Raw genomic sequence first — 20,599 nt, 5'->3', positions numbered from 1 at the left:
GTTGGTTGTTAAACGAGTCACTCACACCCAACTTTGCAATTTTTTCGCGTGTGTGGCCATGATCACTAAGGAAATCACAGCGTTTAAGTGAATCATGGAATCATTAAGCGAATCCGGGTTTCCCCATTCATTTTGACCCCTGGGTAGGTCCCAAAATGCAGGATTCTACAACCGTTGTAAATACATCCCAAGTGCACAAGTTTGATCACATCACTATAAAAATGGAGTTGTTAAGTGTCAGGACTGGATGCAAGTCGCTTTTTTCAGTGCCGTCTTAACTTGGAGTGGTCACTAAACAAACCCTAACCCTACCTACAGGTCATCCTCAACTTACGACCACAATTGAGCCCATAATTTCTCTTGTTAAGTGGATACATTTGTTAAGTGAGGTTTTGCCGCATTTTTACAGTTTTTCTTGCCACCATTGTTAAGTGACTCACCACAGTTGTTAAGTTAGGAACACGGTCATTAAGTGAATCTGGCTTCCCCCTTGATTTTGCTTGTCAGAAGGTCGCAAAAGGGGATCACGTGACCCGGGGCACTGCGACCGTCGTAAATATGAGTCAATAGCCAAGGGTCTGAATTTTGCCCTTGTAACCACGGGGATGCTGCAACGGTCGTAAAGTGTGAAAAACGGTCATAACTCACTTTTTTCAGTGCCGTTGTAACTTCCAGCAGTCACTAACTGGGTCAGGTCCAGGGCCGTCATGGAAGCCATGAACTCCCGAGTTGCCACGGACTCCTCGCCCACCGATGGCAGGTTAAAATCCCCCATGACCATAAGTCTGGGGGTCTCAACCGCCATCCCAGCGATTACATCCAGCAGCTCGGGCAGGGCTGCCGTCACGTAGCAAGGAGCCAGGTACGTGACCAGCAAGCCCACCTGCCTCCCCAGGCCCCACTTCACAAAGAGGGATTCACATCCGGCTATCTGTGGTACAGTGGTCTCCCTTGGCTCTAGACTCTCGTTGATAACAACCGCCATCCCTCCACCCCTACCCTTAACCGTTGTTAAGTGAGGAACACGGTCGTTAAGTAAATCTGGCTTTGCTTGTCAGAAGGTTGCAAAAGGGGATCACGTGACCCGGGGCACTGCGACCGTCGTAAATATGAGTCAATAGGCCAAGGGTCTGAATTTTGCCCTTGTGACCACGGGGATGCTGCAACGGTCGTAAAGTGTGAAAAACGTTCATAACTCACTTTTTTCAATGCCGTTGTAACTTCCAGCGGTCACTAACTGAACGGGTTGTAAATTGAGAACTACATGTGCAAGTTTTGATCGCATCACCATAGAGATGGGGTTGCAGGATTCAGGACGGGGAGCGAGTCACTTTTTTCAGAGCTGTTGTAACTTCGAATCAGGGACTATCAATTTAATCCAGCATTTCCCAATGTGGCAAATCAAAGATTTGTGGAGTTCAACTCCCAGAATTCCCTAGCCATAACTGCATGTTCCAGGCAGATACTGGAATAGAATGGAAGGGAAGGGAAGGGAAGGGAAGGGAAGGGAAGGGAAGGGAAGGGAAGAGAAGAGAAGAGAGAATAGAATAGAATAGAATAGAATAGAATAGAATAGAATAGAATAGAATAGAATAGAATAGAATAGAATAGAATAGAATAGAATAGAATTTGGAAGGGACCTTGGAGTTCTTCTAGTCGAACCTCCTGCTCAGTCAGGAGACCCTACACCATTTCAGACAAATGGCTGTCCGATCTCTTCTTAAAAACCTCCAGTGATGAAGCACCCACAACTTCTGGAGGCAAGTAGTTCCACTGGTGAATTGTTCTAACTGTCAAGAAATGTCTCCTTAGTTCTAAGTTGCTTCTTTCCTTGATCAGTTTCCACCGGTTGCTTCTTATCCTGCCCTCAGGTGCTTTGGAGAATAGCTTGACTCCCTCTTCTTTGGGGCAGCCCCTGAAATATTGGAACATTACTATCATGTCTCCCCTAGTCCTTCTTTTTATTAAACTAGCCATGCCCAGTTCCTGCAACCGTTCTTCATATGTTTTAGTCTCCAGTCTCCTAATCCTCTTGGTTGCTCTTCTCTGCCCTCTTTCTAGAGTCTCAGTATCTTTTTTACATCATGGCGACCAAAACTGGATGCAATATTCCAAGTGTGGCCTTACCAAGGCATTATAAAGCGGCACTAACATAACATAACATAACAACAGAGTTGGAAGGGACCTTGGAGGCCTTCTAGTCCAACCCCCTGCCCAGGCAGGAAACCCTACATCATCTCAGTCAGATGGTTATCCAACATTTTCTTAAAAATTTCCAGTGTTGGAGCATTCACAACTTCTGCAGGCAAGTCGTTCCACTTATTAATTGTTCTAACTGTCAAGAAATTTCTCCTTAGTTCTAAGTTGCTTCTCTCCTTGATCAGTTTCCACCCATTGCTTCTTGTTCTACCCTCAGGTGCTTTGGAGAATAGCTTGACTCCTTCTTCTTTGGGGCAACCCCTGAGATATTGGAAGACTGCTATCATGTCTCCCCTAGTCCTTCTTTTTATTAAACTAGACATACCCAGTTCCTGCAACCGTTCTTTGCATGTTTTAGCCTCCAGTCCCCTAATCATCTTTGTTGCTCTTCTCTGCTCTCTTTCTAGAGTCTCAACATCTTTTTTTACATCATGGTGACCAAAACTGGATGCAATATTCCAAGTGTGGCCTTACCAAGGCCTTATAAAGTGGTATTAACACTTCACGTGATCTTGATTCTCTCCCTCTGTTTATGCAGCCCAGAACTGTGTTGGCTTTTTTGGCTGCTGCGAGACATGGCTGGCTCAGATTTAAATGATCGTCCACCTTATCTTGCAACCAAGCCAAAAGAGAAACGGTCCAGCTCAGCCACATGGAACCTCCTGGGTGATAATCAGAATCGGTCTCCGATGACTAAGAAGTACAAAAATCTAATTTTCACTCCTTCCTCGCCGGCTGATTCACGAGGCGGCGGCTGTTCTGCTTTTATATTTAGTCTCCTGGCTGAGTGATGAATAACTTTCCGAATCAAATTAATCAAACCAGGACACTGGAGACTTTCAAGAAGAGACCGGACGGCCATCTGTCAGAAATGGTGTAGGGTCTCCTGCTTGGGCAGGGGGTTGGACTAGATGATCTTCAAGGTCCATTCCAACTCTGTTAATCTGTAATCTGTAAAACTTTCAGAACATGTAATCCTCGGTTTATGACCACAAGTAGGTCCAAAGTTTCTGTTGCTAAGTGAGACGGTTGTAAAATGAATTTTGCCCCATTTTACAACCTTTCTTGCCACCGTTGTTAAGCAAATAGCTGCCATTAAGCAAGCACTGCGGTGGTTAAGCGATTTTGCTTGTCCGAAGGTCGTAAAAGGGGATCACGTGACCCCATTTAAGCAACTGTCATAATTACGAGTCAGTTGCCAAGCGTCTGAGTTTGGATCAGGGGACTACAGAGATGCTGCAATGGTCGTTAAGTGTGAAAAACGGTCGTAAGTCACTTTTTTCAGTGTCTTATAACTGAACGTTACAGACGGTTGTAACTGCGAAGCCACTAAATGAACAATCCTCTTTGACTGACAACCATTTGTTTAGTGTTCAAATGCACTGAAGAAAAGTGACCGACAACCGGTCCTCGCACTTACGTCCATCACAGCATCCCAACAGTCATGTGATCCCTATTTGTGACCTTTCCTGCCAGATTCCAACAAGAAAAAAAAAAAGAAGCCAGATTCTCTTAATGACTACCTGATTCACTTAACAACTGCCGTGGTTTGCTTAACAACGATGGCAAGGAAAGTCATAAAACTGGGCTTAAAAAGGTTACTTAGCCATAGAAATTCTGGCCCCAACTGAAGTCGTAAGTCGAGGACTTAATGGAAAGACTCAGGAAAGCAGAAAAGTTGTGTCACAGGGACACACACACACACACACACACACACTCTGACAAATGCTGAAATAATTGTAACTTTGGAACAGGCATGAATACATTTGCAAAAAATATTCTTTTGCAGAACTGAAAGTCCTTTGCAAAAAAAAAACACAACCAGAATACTTTGAGCCAAAAATCTGACATTGCCTTTCATTCTATTTTCATACTGTCTGATTTCCCAATTTTCTTTTTTAAAAAAAGACATGTTCATTATCCTCGAATAAAATGTTCAAAGTATACAGGTAGTCCTCGATTTACGACCGCAAACGGAGTCGCCCACGATTTGTGCCGTTCGGTGAGACACTTGTTTAGTGAGTTTTCCCCGTTTGATGACTTTTCTTCCGCTGGTTGTTAAGTGAATCACTGCATAAGGATAAGTCAGTCAAGCGTTGTTAAGTGAATCTGGCTTGCCCCGTTGACTTGGCTTGGCACTGCGACCATCGTAAATGTGAATCAGTGGCCGAGCCAATTTTGATCACGTGATTGTGGGGATGCTGGAACGGTCATAAGTGTGAAAAACGGTCCTAAGTCACATTTTCAGTGCCGTTGTAACTTTGAATGGTCAATAAACGAACTGTTGTAAGTCGAGGACTCTCTGTAATGCAATACAGGTTATCCTCACCTTACGACTGCAACAGCAACTGGAATTTTCTATGGCTAAGGAACGCTACCTTTAAATCAGTTGCGCCTATGATTTTTTGCTCCGGTTGTTAAGTGAATTGCACAGTCCTTAAGTGAATCACAAGGTCCTTAAGTGAATCACAAGGTTCTTAAGTGAATCTGGCTTTTCTCACCGACTTGGCTTGTCGGAATCTCCCTGGGAAGGTCGCAACTGGTGATCATGTGACCCCAGGATGGAGCAGCTGTGATCCCGGGACACTGCGACCGTCATAAGTGTGAGTCAGTTGCCAAGCGCCTGAATTTTGATCACATGACCGTGGGAATGCTGACACAGTCATAAGTGCGAGGACTGGTCATAAGTCACATTTTTCAGCGCCGTCGTAACTCCGAATGCTGGCTAAATAAACAGTCGTAAATCTAGGACGGCTTGTGTATATTGTGAGGATGTGCAATAGTCATAAGTGCGAGGACAGATTGTAGGAGACTTTTTTCACGGCTGTCATAACTTAGAACGGTCTCTAAGTAAACGGACGTAAGTCGAGGACTGTCTGTAATTTGAAAATTCAACTGAAATTGCCATTTTAGCTGAATGGAAGAAAAAAAAAATAGGGAATACAGGCAATTCCTCAATTTACGACTGTTCATTTAGCTCGTCTTTACAGTTACAACAGCACCGAAAAAAGTAACTTATGTCCGTTTTTCACACTTACGACCGTTGCAGCCTCCCCATGCTCATGTGATCAAAATTCAGCCGCTTGACAAGCGACTCATACTTATGACGGTCGTAGCGTCCCGCGGTCCCTTAATCCCCTTTTGCAACCGTCTGACCAGCAAAGTCAACGGGAAAGCTGGATTCACTTAACAACCGTGCGACTAACTTAGCAAATGCAGAGATTCACTTAACGCCGGTGGCTAGAAAACGGGGGAAGCTCACTTAACAAACGTTTCAATTAGCCACATAAATTTTGGGGGACTCCATGGGGATCGTAATTTGAGGACAACCTGTGGACAATGAAGAAAAATCAAAACCTCTGAGCTAAGCAAAGTCAGGATTTTCTCAAAATGCATCTTTTGGAGAAGAAATTAATTTTATAAATTTAAAAAAAAAAAGAAAATTTAAATCAAACTTGGCAAAGACTTTGGCAAATTTGGGTCTTTGCGATTTTTCAGGAAAGCAGGAGAAAAATGCAGAATTCTTCCCTTGGCTTCCCTTCTTGAATTCTGCGACTTGCAAGATGCCCTTTGGAGATATACAAAAAAACGGGTACTTTCTGCAACACACACACACACACAGTCATGCCAACCCTCCTTCCAACAGCCAAATTTCTGTCATTAAACAGCTGAGATTTCCAGTAAAAGCCTTCGCTTTTCCACTCCCCTCCCTCGGCGGCTCTCAAAATGGAATCGCTCTCGGATTTTCCTGCAATTTTTTTGGGGGGGTGGGGGGGGGGGGTAAAAAACGGACACAACCTCGCAAAAACTTCCCGAGACAGATTGGGAAGCGAAGCAACCGGACGGGAACGTTTCCCAACTCGAAAATGTTCTTCAAAATGCCTCCCTGGTAAGAGACGGAGTGAGTGCCAAAGGAATTAGACGAATGCAGAGGAGGCTTGGTCCCCAAAAATCAAGAGAAATAATATGATAATCTATCTATCCATCCATCCATCCATCCATCCTTCTCTCACTATCCATCGTCCATCCATCCATCCATCATCTATCCAACTCTTTCTCTCTCTGTCTCTCTATCCATCATCTATCTATTATCTATCTATCTATCATCTAACTATCTATCTATCCATCCATCCATCCATCCATCCATCCATCCATCCATCCATCCATTTCTTTCTCTCACTATCATCTATATATCCAGCCATTCTCTATCCAGCCAGCCAGCCATTCATATCTATCTATAGAACTGCAGAAAAAATAATTGCTACCAACTTGCCTTCCATTGAGGACCTGTATACTGCACGAATCAAGAAGAGGGCCGTGAAAATATTTGCAGATCCCTCGCATCCTGGACATAAACTGTTTCAACTCCTACCCTCAAAACGACGCTATAGAGCACTGCACACCAGAACAACTAGACACAAGAACAGTTTTTCCCCGAAGGCCATCACTCTGCTAAACAAATAATTCCATCAACACTGTCAAACTATTTACTGAATCTGCACTACTATTAATCTTCTCATAGTTCCCATCACCAATCTCTTTCCACTTATGACTGTATGACTATAACTTGTTGCTGGCAATCCTTATGATTTATATTGATATATTGACCATCAATTGTGTTGTAAATGTTGTACCTTGATGAACGATCTTTCTTTTATGTATATGCGTGTCCAATCACACTTGGCCAATAAAAATTCTATTCTATTCTATTCTATTCTATTCTATTCTATTCTATTCTATTCTATTCTATTCTATTCTATTCTATTCTATCTATCTATCGGTCTATCCATCCATCCATTCCTCATCCATCCATCCATCCATCCATCCATCCATATCTCTATCTATCCATCCATCCATCCATCCATCCATCCATCATCTATTATCTATCTATCATCTATCTATCTATCTATCTATCTATCTATCTATCCATCCATCCATCCATCCATCAATCCTTCCCCATCCATCCATCTCTTTCTCTCTCTATATATCATCTATATATCCAGCCATTATCTATCCAGCCAGCCAGCCATTCATATCTATCTATCTATCTATCTATCTATCTATCTATCTATCTATCTATCTATCTATCTATCTACCTTTAGAAGGCCAGATCCTGAAGATGAAACTGAAATACTTTGGCCACCTAATGAGAAGGAAGGACTCACTGGAGAAGAGCCTCATGCTGGGAAAGATTGAGGGCAAAAGAAGAAGAGTACGGCAGAGAACGAGGTGGCTGGATGGAGTCACTGAAGCAGTAGGCATGAGCTTAAATGGACTCCAGAGGATGGTAGAGGACAGGAAGACCTGGAGGTATGTTGTCCATGGGGTCGCGATGGGTCGGACACGACTTCGCAACTAACAACAAAAATCTATCCATCCAGCCAGCCAGCCAGCCATCTCTCTCTCTCTCTCTCTCATCTATCCATCCATCCTTCTATCGGCATCCTTGCTTTCAACTTTGTTCAGCAGAAAAGAGTCGGCGCCTTCTTCTTAATACATGTAATATTAGGGAAATTTTCCTGTTCCATAGTTAATTCCCTTCCCGTCCAATGCACAGCGTTGCTTTTTAAACAAAGCCATTATTTCGCAAAATTTTCTGCGGGCCATAAATATTTTTATTTCTTCCCTTTGCTTTTGTCAAGTACATCTAGTCCTCAATTTACAAGAGTTCATTCAGTGACTGTTGGAAGTTGCAACTGAAAAAAGTGACTCATGAGCACTTTTCACACTTACAGTTTGTTCATTGGCCGTTCGAAGTTACAACGGCACTGAAAAAAGTGACTTACGACCGGTTTTTCACACTTACGACCGTTGCAGCGTCCCTGGGGTCACGTGAGCAAAATTCAGATGTTTGGCAACAGGCTCACACTTATGATGGTCACACAGTCAACGACAGCCAAGTCGGTGAGAAAAGCCAGATTCACTTAAGAACCTTGTGATTCACTTAAGGACTGTGCAATTCACTTAACAACCGGAGCAAAAAATCATAGGCGCAACTGATTTAAAGACTCAGCCTTCCATCCTTTATAAGGTAGGTAAAATGAGGACCCAGATTGTTGCGAGGGCAATAAGTTGACTTTGTAAATATATACAAATAGAATGAGACTATTGCCTTACACACTGTAAGCCGCCCTGAGTCTTCGGAGAAGGGCGGGATATAAATGTAAATAAATAAAAAAAAAACCAGGTTTCTAATGTAACCCCTGCAGGGATTCTCTTAGTAACTGCAGCAAGAAAGTTCATAAAACAGGGCAAAATTCACTTATAACCACTGTCCCACTTAACAACACACATTTTGGGCTCAACTGTAGTCGTACGTCGAGGACTACTTCCAAATAATGTTTTTTTTTAAAAAAAAAAAAACTTCAGAAAACGTTTTTTGGTGCTAGGCCAAAACGTATTTTCTTAATTTATTATTTTTTATCATTTTTACTTTTTTATATGAAGTCTTTAGAGTCGTGTAAGCCATCTTGAGTCGCCATGGGCGAGTCGGTGGCAATGTAAAATTTGCAAAATAAAGAAATAATAAATAAAACTCATCCCTATTTTTATTGCTAGAGAAAAATCCAAAAAGGAGCCACTTCTGCTGTGGTCATAAGTCGAGGACCACCTGGTGGAAACAGCTGGGAAGCTTTCAGGAAGCAACTGGACAGCCATCGGTCAGAAATGGTGTAGATCTCCTACTTGGGCGGGGGGTTGGACTAGATGACCTACGAGGTCCCTTCCAAGCCGGCGTGGAGGTTCTGTTTTTGGTTAGCCACTCTTCTAATCTGTGGGTGGCACTGAAGGGCAAGAGAAAAGGGGCACCAATTCAGTGCCCACTCAATCCGTAGGGAAGGGAGGGAGCGAAGCAGGAGTGGGAAGCAGAACCAAACCCCTTCGGACTTTTTTCCAGGAAAAAAAACAGGGATGGGTTTTGCCCTAACATCAAAAAACACTTGACAAATGTTCTGTTTATTTTATTGATTTGCATCCCGCCTTTATAACTTTTACAAATTACTCAGACGCAAACAATACCTTTTCCCCACAACAACAACAACCCTGTAAGGTGGGCTGGGCTGGGCTGAGAGTGGCACCAGCCCAAAATCAACCCAGGACGGCTTTCGTGCCGAAGGTAGGGCTAGAACTCACCCTCTCCTGGTGATTGGCCCAAAGTCACCCAGTCGGTTTTGTGGCTAAGGTGGGACTAGAACTTTCGGGTGCCGTGATAACTTTGAATGGTCTCTAAAAATGAATGGTCATAAGTTGAGGATTGCCTGTAATGGAGAAAATGTGGCACTGCAAAGGCTCACAGTATCTATCTATCCATGTCTGTCTGTCTGTCTGTCTATTTATATCTATCTACTGATCTATCATCAATCTACCTATCATTTGTTTCAATAATCTATCATCCATCATATCTCTATCCATCCACCCATCCAATCTAGCTATCTTTTACTTACATCTATCACACTTAATATCCATCCAGCCATCTATCCAACTCTCTCTCTCTCTCTCTTAATCTATCATCTATCTACCTATCATCTATTTTTCAATCATCTATTATCATCTATTGTTCATATCTATCTCCATCCATCCATCCAATCTAGCTATCCTATTACTTATATCTATCACACTTAATATCCATCCATCCTACCTATCTATCTATCATCTATTTATATTTATCTATTAATCTACCATCTACCTATCATCTGTTTCAATCATCTATCATCCATCATATCTATCTCCATCCATCCATCCAATCTAGCTATCCTATTACTTATATCTATCACACTTAATATCCATCCATCCATCTATCCATCTCTATCTATCTATCTATCATCTATCTACCTATCATCTATGTATCAATCATCTATCATCATCTATTTTTCATATCTATCTCCATCTATCCAATCTAGCTATCCTATTACTTATATCTATCACACTTAATATCCATCCCTCCCTCCATCCATCCATCCAAGAGCCACAGTGGCGCAGTGGTTAGAGTGCAGTACTGCAGGCGACTTCTGCTGACTGCCGGCTGCCTGCAATTTGGCAGATCGAATCCCACCAGGCTCAAGGTTGATTCAGCCTTCCATCCTTCCCAGGTGGGTAAAAAGGGGACCCAGATTGTTTGGGGACAATAGGCTGACTCTGTCAACCGCTTAGAGAGGGCTGTAAAAGCACTGTAAAGCGGTACATAAGTCTAAATGCTATTGCTACCCATCTATCCATCTGTCTATCCATCTATTTATCATCTTATCTATCTGCCTACCTATATATCTACCTGCTAGCTGGGGAATTCTGGGAGTTGAAGTCCACACATCCTAAAGGTGGCAAGACTGAGAAAGCCCGATCTACCGATCATCCACACAACACCAAAGATTTCTTAGGAATGGCCTGCAGCCCCCAATCTGTTGGCAGTAGGGACTTTCAGATAGAAGAAGCCATCAGATAGAAGCCATCCTTGGATGCCGTCTAGGAGGCAACGGGGGAGGGGGCCTTGGCTCAACCTCAGTTCTACCCCTACTCAATCCAGATCTGGCTGAAAGAGCCTTAAACGCCAATCACGTCTCTCGGTCCCTTTTGCAAAATTCTCTCAGGTCTCCAACCTGAAATGCAACCTGCTCTTAATTCCTTTGGAGCAAATCCCAAAAAACTCAACAGGCATCCATCCCTTCCTTTAATGCATACCTTTTTTTTTTTTTCACCACTAGCAAAATCAACACCAATAACAACAAAAACCCCTCCCTGGAAAAAAAGACCAATTTTTTCCTTAATAAATAAATTCTAAAGTGCATTAAAGTGCATTATTATGTTGTACCTTGATGAAGGTATCTTTTCTTTTATGTACACTGAGAGCATAGGCACCAAGACAAATTCCTTGTGTGTCCAATCCTATTCTATTCTATTCTATTCTATTCTATTCTATTCTATTCTATTCTATTCTATTCTATTCTATTCCTATTTGTTGTACCTTGATGAACGTATCTTTTCTTTTATGTACACTGAGAGCATATGCACCAAGACAAATTCCTTGTGTGTCCAATCACACTTGGCCAATAAAAATTCTATTCTATTCTATTCTATCCTATTCTTATAAAAGTAAAACTTCGATCAACATTTATTTTTTTTGCAGGGTTTTCCTTTTTGGCACCTGTGGCTCCGCTGCTACTCCCTGCCCATCCGAGACGAAGTAATAATTTATACATTTCCAACTTCAATCAGATAACAAATAGGCCTCTCGGGATGTTAAGTTAAAGCCCGAAACGACAAATTGGCAGCGAAAAATGTTGCATGACAACCGAAGCTGCGTGCTGCCTCTGTTGTTGCTTAAGCAGCCCAATTATGTTAATAATCCCCAAAAGATGCAAATGCGACGCAAAACGCATGACAGATGGAGCACTCAATGATAAGCTAATCTTACCTGAAAATTGGAATGAAAAATTGGAATTATGCAGTATTTATGGACGTGGCATTTTAAGTGTGCGGCTCGAGAGGGAATATATAGAAAAATCAATATGTCCTTAATTTTTTTTTTCCCTCCTGCATTATTTCATTTAACTCAAGGTGATCATTAACTTTTTCTGACATGCTTCCACCCGCAACTTGCTATAAAATCTCTCCTTAAAGCTTTTCGTTTGAAGCCTGCCAAATTTCCACACGGTTTGCGAGTTTTTTTGTTGTTGTTTTTTTTTTACACCTGCCATCTTCCCCAAAATACTCTTTCTGGATTTAAAGCCAACCCATTAGAATTGGTTAGGTAAAAATAAAGACTCCCCATTTAACTTCTCGTGCAAGTTTAAAAAAAAACAAAAAACATACATTTCTGGGGCGGCGAAAAAGAAGCGATTCCCAGCAAAAGTGTGTTTTTTCCCCAACTTTCGTTCGAGTCTGCAGCCGTGAGATTTTTGTAGTGACAACCCAGATGATCAGGGGACTAAAACATATGTAGAACGGTTGCAGGAATTGAGTATGTTTAGCGTAATGAAGGGAAAGACTGGGGGGGGGGAGATGATAGCGGTATTCCAATATTTGAGGGGCTGCCACAAACAAGAGTGGGTCAACCTATTCTCCAAAGCACCCAAAGGCAGGACAAGAAGCAATGAATGAAAACTAATCAAGGAGAGAAGCAACCTGGAACTAAGGAGGAATTTCCACACAGTGAGAACAATTAACCAGTGGAACAGCTTGCCACCAGAGGTTGTGGGTGTTCTAACACTGCAGGTTTTTAAGAAGAGACTGGATTGAAATGGCATAGTCAGTGGTGAAATCCAATTTTTTTTACTACCAGTTCTGTGGGTGTGACTTGGTGGGCGTGGCTTGGTGGGCGTGGCAGGGGAAGGCTACTGCAAAATCCCCATTCCCTCTCCATTCCTGCAGGAAGGATATTGCAAAATCCCCATTCCCTCTCCACTCCTGCAGGAAGGATATTGCAAAATCCACATTCCCTCTCCACTCCTGCGAGAAGGATATTGCAAAATCCCCATTCCCTCTCCACTCCTGCGAGAAGGATATTGCAAAATCCTCATTCCCTCTCCACTCCTGGGGCCAGCCAGAGGTGGTATTTGCCGCTTCTCCAATCTACTCAAAAATTCCGGTTCTCCAGAACCTGTCAGAACCTGCTGGATTTCATCCCCTACATAAGGTCTCCTGATTGAGTAGAGGGTTGGACTAGAAGACCTCTGAAGTCCCTTGCAGTCCTATGATTCAGGAAGGAAGGAAGGAAGGAAGGAAGGAAGGAAGGAAGGAAGGAAGGAAGGAAGGAAGGAAGGAAGGAAGGAAGGAAGGAAGGAAGGAAGGAAGGAAGGAAGGAAGGAAGGAATTAAATGGTTGGAAACTAATCTCAATGACAGAAGCACCCTAGAACTAAGGAGAAATTTCCTAACGGTGGGAACGATTAATCAGTGGAACTCTTGCCACCAGAGATTGTGGGTGCTCCCACACTGGAGGTTTTCAAGAACAGATTGGGCAGCCATTTGTCTGACATGGTAGAGGGTCTCCTGCTTGGGCAGGGAGTTCAGTTTTCCTTTCTGATATTCCCAGCCTTCTTTCGCCCGGCTCGCTCGCCGAGTTCACAATATTAAATTAAAGGGGTGATTCATCAGAAGAATGATGAATTTGGAGGCAATTTTGGATGTGCCACTGACAAGCCTTACACATATATATCTGTTCGTTTTCTTCCCTGCCAGGCTAAAAACACAATTTGCACAGCTGCATCGCACAGCAACCTGTTTCTTTGCCATTTAGCTCCCGGAAGGAGAGACTGAACAAAAAAGAAAAAAAAGAAGAAGAAGAAAGGGGGGGCGGAAAGCCATTTTCGGCACAATCTTAATTTCTCGGAGAACACAGGAGATCATCAGAGCTGCTAATTATTTCCCGGAAAGCAGGAAAGGTTCAGATTAATTTCCTGTCTCGTCCTCGCCACCTCGGGCTGCTGCTGCTGGCGGGAAGAGGCGGTATTGAACACTTTGAGGGGTATCTGCGTCATGTCCGGCTGGCCATTCACAGGACAGGGACGACTGTCCACACTGTTAACCGGTCAAACTTTGCTCAGCTTCGGGAAAGAAGAAGAAAAAGGCCAACAGATGGACGGAATTACAGAATTACAGGCGTTGCTCCCTGACCGTAATAAAAATCAATTAACTACAGAATTACAGAATACAGGCAATGCTCCATTTACAACAGTTCGTTTAGTGGCCGTTCCGAGTTACGACGGCGCTGAAAAAAGTGACTTACGACCGTTTATGACCAGTGGTGAAATCCAATTTTTTTTACTACCAGTTCTGTGGGTGTGGCTTGGTGGGCGTGGCTTGGTGGGCGTGGCAGGGGAAGGCTACTGCAAAATCCCCATTCCCTCTCCATTCCTGCAGGAAGGATATTGCAAAATCCCCATTCCCTCTCCACTCCTGCAGGAAGGATATTGCAAAATCCACATTCCCTCTCCACTCCTGCGAGAAGGATATTGCAAAATCCCCATTCCCACCCCACTCTGGGGCCAGCCAGAGGTGGTATTTGCCGCTTCTCCAATCTACTCAAAAATTCCGGTTCTCCAGAACCTGTCAGAACCTGCTGGATTTCATCCCCTACATAAGGTCTCCTGATTGAGTAGAGGGTTGGACTAGAAGACCTCTGAAGTCCCTTGCAGTCCTATGATTCAGGAAGGAAGGAAGGAAGGAAGGAAGGAAGGAAGGAAGGAAGGAAGGAAGGAAGGAAGGAAGGAAGGAAGGAAGGAAGGAAGGAAGGAAGGAAGGAAGGAAGGAAGGAAGGAAGGAATTAAATGGTTGGAAACTAATCTCAATGACAGAAGCACCCTAGAACTAAGGAGAAATTTCCTAATGGTGGGAACGATTAATCAGTGGAACTCTTGCCACCAGAGATTGTGGGTGCTCCCACACTGGAGGTTTTCAAGAACAGATTGGGCAGCCATTTGTCTGACATGGTAGAGGGTCTCCTGCTTGGGCAGGGAGTTTAGTTTTCTTTTCTGATATTCCCAGCCTTCTTTCGCCCGGCTCGCTCGCCGAGTTCACAATATTAAATTAAAGGGGTGATTCATCAGAAGAATGATGAATTTGGAGGCAATTTTGGATGTGCCACTGACAAGCCTTACACATATATATCTGTTCGTTTTCTTCCCTGCCAGGCTAAAAACACAATTTGCACAGCTGCATCGCACAGCAACCTGTTTCTTTGCCATTTAGCTCCCGGAAGGAGAGACTGAACAAAAAAGAAAAAAAAGAAGAAGAAGAAAGGGAGGGAAAAAAGCCATTTTTGGCACAATCTTAATTTCTCGGAGAACACAGGAGATCATCAGAGCTGCTAATTATTTCCCGGAAAGCAGGAAAGGTTCAGATTAATTTCCTGTCTCGTCCTCGCCACCTCGGGCTGCTGCTGCTGGCGGGAAGAGGCGGTATTGAACACTTTGAGGGGTATCTGCGTCATGTCCGGCTGGCCATTCACAGGACAGGGACGACTGTCCACACTGTTAACCGGTCAAAATTTGCTCAGCTTCGGCGAAAGAAGAAGAAAAAGGCCAACAGATGGACGGAATTACAGAATTACAGGCGTTGCTCCCTGACCGTAATAAAAATCAATTAACTACAGAATTAGACAGAATACAGGCAATGCTCCATTTACAATAGTTCGTTTAGCGGCCGTTCCGAGTTACGACGGCGCTGAAAAAAAGTGACTTACGACCGTTTATGACCAGTGGTGAAATCCAAATTTTTTTTACTACCGGTTCTGTGGACGTGGCTTAGTGGGTGTGGCATTGCTTGGTGGGCGTGGCAGGGGAAGGATACTGCAAAATCTCCATTCCCTCCCCACTCCTGAGGGAAGGATATTGCAAAATCTCCATTCCCTCCCCACTCCTGAGGGAAGGATATTGCAAAATCCCCATTCCCTCCCCACTCCTGGGGGAAGGATATTACAAAATCTCCATTTCCACCCTGCTCCAAGGGAAGGATGCTGCAAAATCTCCATTCCCACCCCACTCCTGAGGGAAGGATATTGCAAAATCCCCATTCCCTCCCCACTCCTGAGGGAAGGATATTGCAAAATCTCCATTCCCTCCCCACTCCTGAGGGAAGGATATTGCAAAATCCCCATTCCCTCCCCACTCCTGGGGGAAGGATACTGAAAATCCCCATTCCCACCCTGCTCCAAGGGAAGGATGCTGCAAAATCTCCATTCCCATCCCACTCTGGGGCCAGCCAGTGGTGGTAATTGCCGGTTCTCCAAACTATTTAAAATTTCTGCTGCCGGTTCTCCAGAACCTGTCAGAACCTACTGGATTTCTCCCCTCCCTACAACTGTTGCAATAACCTCGTGGTCACTTGATCTGAATTTAGAGGCTTGGCAACTGGCATGTACTTATGACAGCTGCAGCATCCCCGGGGGTCATGTGGTCCCCTTTTGCGACCTTCTGGCCGGCGGGTTCACTTAACAACCGAGTTGCTAACTTATCAACGGCAGTGATTCACTTAACAATGGTGGCAAGGAAGGTCGTAAAACAGGGCAAAACTCAGTTGACACGTGTCTCACTTAGCAACAGGCATGTTGGGCTCAATTGTGGTCATAAGTCGAGGACTACCTTTATGTCCCCTGGAGGAATTCTGGCCCTGGTCGTAAGCCCCGTAACACTAGAGTCAGCCTGCCCTGGCCAAGCTGGCAGTTTTCTCTCCGGCAACCCATCTCAAAGTTTCTAAGGAACCAATCAATCAATTAAATAGAACAGAGCTGGAAGGGACCTTTGAGGTCTTCTAGTCCAACCCCCTGCTCAGGCAGGAAACCCTATTCCCTTTCAAACAAATGACTGTCCAGTCTTTTCTTTAAAAACCTCCAGTGATGGAGCACCCACAACTTCTGGTGGCATGCTGTTCCACGGGTTAATTGTTCTCACAGTTAGGAAATTTCTCCTTAATTCCAGGTTGCTTCCCTCCTTGATGCATTTCCATCCGTTGCTTCTTCTCCTGCCTTCAGGGGCTTTGGAAAATTATTTGAGCCCCTCCTCTTTATGGCAGCCCCTCAAATATTGGAAGACTGCTATCAAATCACCCCTAATCCTTATTTTTATTAAACTAGACATACCCAATTCCTGCAACTATTAACAGAGTAATACAGTTGGGAGGCACCTTGGAGGTCTTCTAGTCCAACCTCTGCTCAAGCAGGAAACCCGATACGCTTAGAGAAGCAACCTAGAATTAAGGAGAAACTTCCTAACAGTGAGGACAATTAACCAGTGGAACTGCCTGCCACCAGAAGTTGCGGGTGCTCAATCACTGGAGGTTTTAAATAAGAGACTGGACAGTCATTTGTCAGAAATGGCATAGGGTCTCTTGCTTGATCGGGATTGGACTAGATCAAGGGTCTCCAACCTTGGCCACTTTAAGACTTGTGGACTTCAACTCCCAGAATTCCTCAGCCAGCTTTGCTGGCCGAGGAACTCTGGGAGTTGAAGTCCACAAGTCTTAAAGTGGCCAAGGTTGGAGACCCCTGGACTAGATGACCTCCAAGGTCCCTTCTAGTTCTATTCTGATCGATTACAAGAAAACTCCATCATGCATTCCAGAGACAAGCAAATCATATCACCACCACCAATTCGATTTTCCTAAAATTAGTTCGTCCTCCACAGAAGTGCCCCTCGTGAATCAGCGCAGATCAAGAAGCTCCAAAGAAGCGATCATCCAGCCGCTCTTGAAATCCTAAAATCTACATCCGACTCAAAACCTAACGAAGTAGAGTCACAGCTGTCACAACGCAACACTTTTGTGACGTATTTTCCCCAACGGATTTTCATGGGATGGCTTGTCCAGCACGAGGAAGAAAAGCTAAAAACTGTACATTTTTCCGCTCCTCAAAGGCATCCATAGCAGAAGAGGTCAACAAAGTCAAAATGGCGCCCATGGCTGCATCATCAAAACCATCCACGCACCAGCCTTGTAGATGTCCTAATTTTTCCCCCAATTTCCAAGGAAATTTGAGCCTCCCTAAAGCCTCATCAGGCTACGATCTTTTTAATTTTTCTTTTGGAATTGGTCTTTCCCCAATGTTTCTCAACGTCAGTCGCTTTAAGACGTGTAGAACTTCAACTCCCAGAATTCCCCAGGCAGCACAGCATAGAATTCTGGGAGTTGAAGTTCCACACGTCTTAAAGGGACCGAGAAACAATAGTCTAAGAAATTTGACATTGCGGTTATAAAAAATAACCAGATACAAGGGATTTTTACAAAATGCTTTGGAAAGAGAGTTTAAAAGGGCCTCTGGTGGCTCAGCAGACTAAGTCTGTCTGTTATTAACAGCAGCTGCCTGCAATTACTGCAGGTTCAAGTCCCACCAGGCCCAAGGTTGACTCAGCCTTCCATCCTTTATAAGGTAGGTAAAATGAGGACCCAGATTGTTGGGGGCAATAAAGTTGACTTTGTATATAATATACAAATGGATGAAGACTATTGCTTAACACAGTGTAAGCCGCCTTGAGTCTTCGGAGAAGGGCGGGATATAAATGCAAATTAAAAAAAAGACCAACTTTATTATTAATAATAATAACAATAATGAAGGGGGTAAAAGTTTACCTGGAGTATGAGCCCGTTCTTGGCCCCAACCGTGAAGAATTGAGGAGGGGGCAGCTGCGAAGGGCTTCCCGATGGGACGAAACAAAGAATTAGAAACCTAAAAAGACAATCAGAAAAAAAGACGATCGTAAACAAATTTCAGCTCAACGAGATCCTCGCTGACCAGAAAATCACGTTCCAGGGTTGACCACTTTTTTTGCACTCTATGAGATTTTTTTTTCAAAAAAACAAAAAAATCGAGGTAAGGCCTACCTTGCAGGGGTGGGGGTAGGAGGAAAAATAAAAGCCGCTGTTGAAAAAATGAGCACCATCCTAGAGAGACCTCAAGTCGCCTCTAACAGGCTTAGATTGATCCCCAGGTTTGCCGATCTGCAGAAAAAGTGGAATTCCTTATTTCATAAATATTTCATATTTGTGCTTTCAGGGCTGCAAGAGGTTACTAGCATGGTATCGGTCATCCTCAACTTACAACCATTCATTTAGTGACCATTCAAAGTTACGACTGGAGGAAAATGGACTTAGAGTTGGTTCAAGCTGATCTACGCAAGGTGCTAGTCCTCAAGGTTTTCTCAGAGAGTTTGAAATGGGCAGGCAGCATCAGTGAAACCCAAACAACCCTCATTTTTCTGATTATTTTTTTTTTCTCTGCTTATGGGAAAAAAATTCAGCTCCGAGTAGAAAACTGAAAATGCCACACTAGCCCTACGGTCCTCGACTTTACAACCACTGTTTGTTTAGCGACCACTCCAAGTCACAACAGCCCTGCAAAATCTGCATTATCACCTGTTTTCACACTTAGGAGCGTTGCAGCATCCCCCAGGGTCACGTGATCAAAATTCAGACGCTTGGCAACTGACATGTACTTAAGAGAAGTTGCAATACCTCGTGTGTGTGTGTGTGACATGATCCCCTTTTGCGACCTTCCCAGCCGGCTTCTGACAAGCAAAGTTGATGCAGGAAAAGGGGATTCACTTGAACAACCATATGATTCGCTTAACGGCTGCCCTGATTCGCTGAACAACCACAGCCCACAAAAGCGGTCAGAAAATTGGGTGCAGCTCACTTGTAACAACTGCCTTGCTTAGGCAGCGGGAATTCTGGCCCCAGTTGCAAGTCGTAAGCTGAGGACTACCTAGGACCTTAGCAACTGCCTTGCTTAGCAAAAGGCAATTCGACTTCCCATTGTGGTCATAAGACGAGGACTACTTGCACAGGAAAAGAAATGAGTGGAACGAAGAACGAGAGGTTCCTCAGAGCCCGGAAAAGGGTCGTAAGTCCTTTGGCACGGGGGTCAATGGCCCTCAAATTGCAACCTGTGCCTGAAAAAGACAATATTTAGAATTTGTTGGACTCCGTTATGTTGGCATAGAAACAGGCTGTCAAACACAGCACTTGGACTAAGAATGTAATGTCATTGCAAAAACATGTTTTTACAATGTCCTCTGGTTACCAGACAGGGGGAGGGAAAAGCAACAGGTTACATAAATGTCCTCTTGCAAGGAAAAAAAACATTTTTTCCCCCCCAAGGATAATGAATCCTCTGTTGAATTAGGTACCTGGAACACGGAACTGGGACAGGTGGGCAGCTTAAATGGGCCTCGGTGCCGTTATTGTGCCTGAAAGACGATCAATGTATGGTTGGATCTTATTCAATGGCTTGGAAACCCGACTGCACTCGGCACCTGGAAACAGAGTCTGAATGGACGAGGAGGATAAGCAGGCAGGGAGCTCATTTAGACAGATAACAGCAGGTTAAAAAGAAATAGTTCGATATATGTGTTGGAAATATGTGTGCGCTTGAGAAAAATTGTGTTAGATGAGTATATGGTAACTGTTAACGATACACTCCTTTTTTTTTTCCCCTTTGCTGAATTTCTTTCATTTTTTCCCCTTTTAAAAGGTCTTTAATTTTTTTCTCTTTCACAATATAGGTAGTGCCATCATTATTATGTTTTGCTATTTTTCATTAATAAGGGAGAAAAGGGAAAGAGAAGAGAAGAGAAGAGAAGAGAAGAGAAGAGAAAAGAAAAGAAAAGAAAAGAAGGAGGGAGGGAGGGAGGGAGGGAAAGGGAAAGGGAAAGGGGAAAAGAAAGGAAAGGAGGAAAAAAGGGAGAAAGTGACAAAGAGAGAGAAAAGAAAGAAAGAATGGAGAAAGGGAGAAAAAAGGAAGAAGGAAGAAGGAAGGAAGGAAGGAAGGAAGGAAGGAAGGAGTGAGGGAAAGAAGGGGAGGGAACAGGAAAAAGAAAGGAAAGGAGAAAGAAAGGGAGAAAGGGAGAAAGAGAGAGAGAAAGAAAGGAAGAAAGAAAGAAGGAATGAAGAAAAAGAGAAAAAAGGAAGAATAAAGGAAG

General features: G+C 43.7%; 1 protein-coding gene across 4 annotated transcripts in view; it reads right to left on the bottom strand.

Annotated features, from left to right (window-relative positions):
• Positions 1-20,599, bottom strand: part of LPP (LIM domain containing preferred translocation partner in lipoma) — a 267,940-nt gene that overhangs the window by 206,319 nt on the left and 41,022 nt on the right. For 3 of the 4 annotated variants that reach the window (XM_058187147.1, XM_058187150.1, XM_058187148.1), the window contains one exon: positions 18,252-18,348. The exons of the other annotated variant lie outside the window; for it this stretch is intronic. The gene's annotated coding sequence lies outside the window, so the exon portion shown is untranslated. The remainder of the gene's footprint in view (positions 1-18,251; positions 18,349-20,599) is intronic. 4 annotated transcript variants of the gene reach the window in all.

Source organism: Ahaetulla prasina, chromosome 6 (genome assembly GCF_028640845.1).
Source record: "Ahaetulla prasina isolate Xishuangbanna chromosome 6, ASM2864084v1, whole genome shotgun sequence".
Lineage (NCBI taxonomy): Eukaryota > Metazoa > Chordata > Lepidosauria > Squamata > Colubridae > Ahaetulla > Ahaetulla prasina.
Note: the sequence above shows the minus strand (reverse complement) of the source record. Positions and strands in the feature narration are given on the sequence as shown.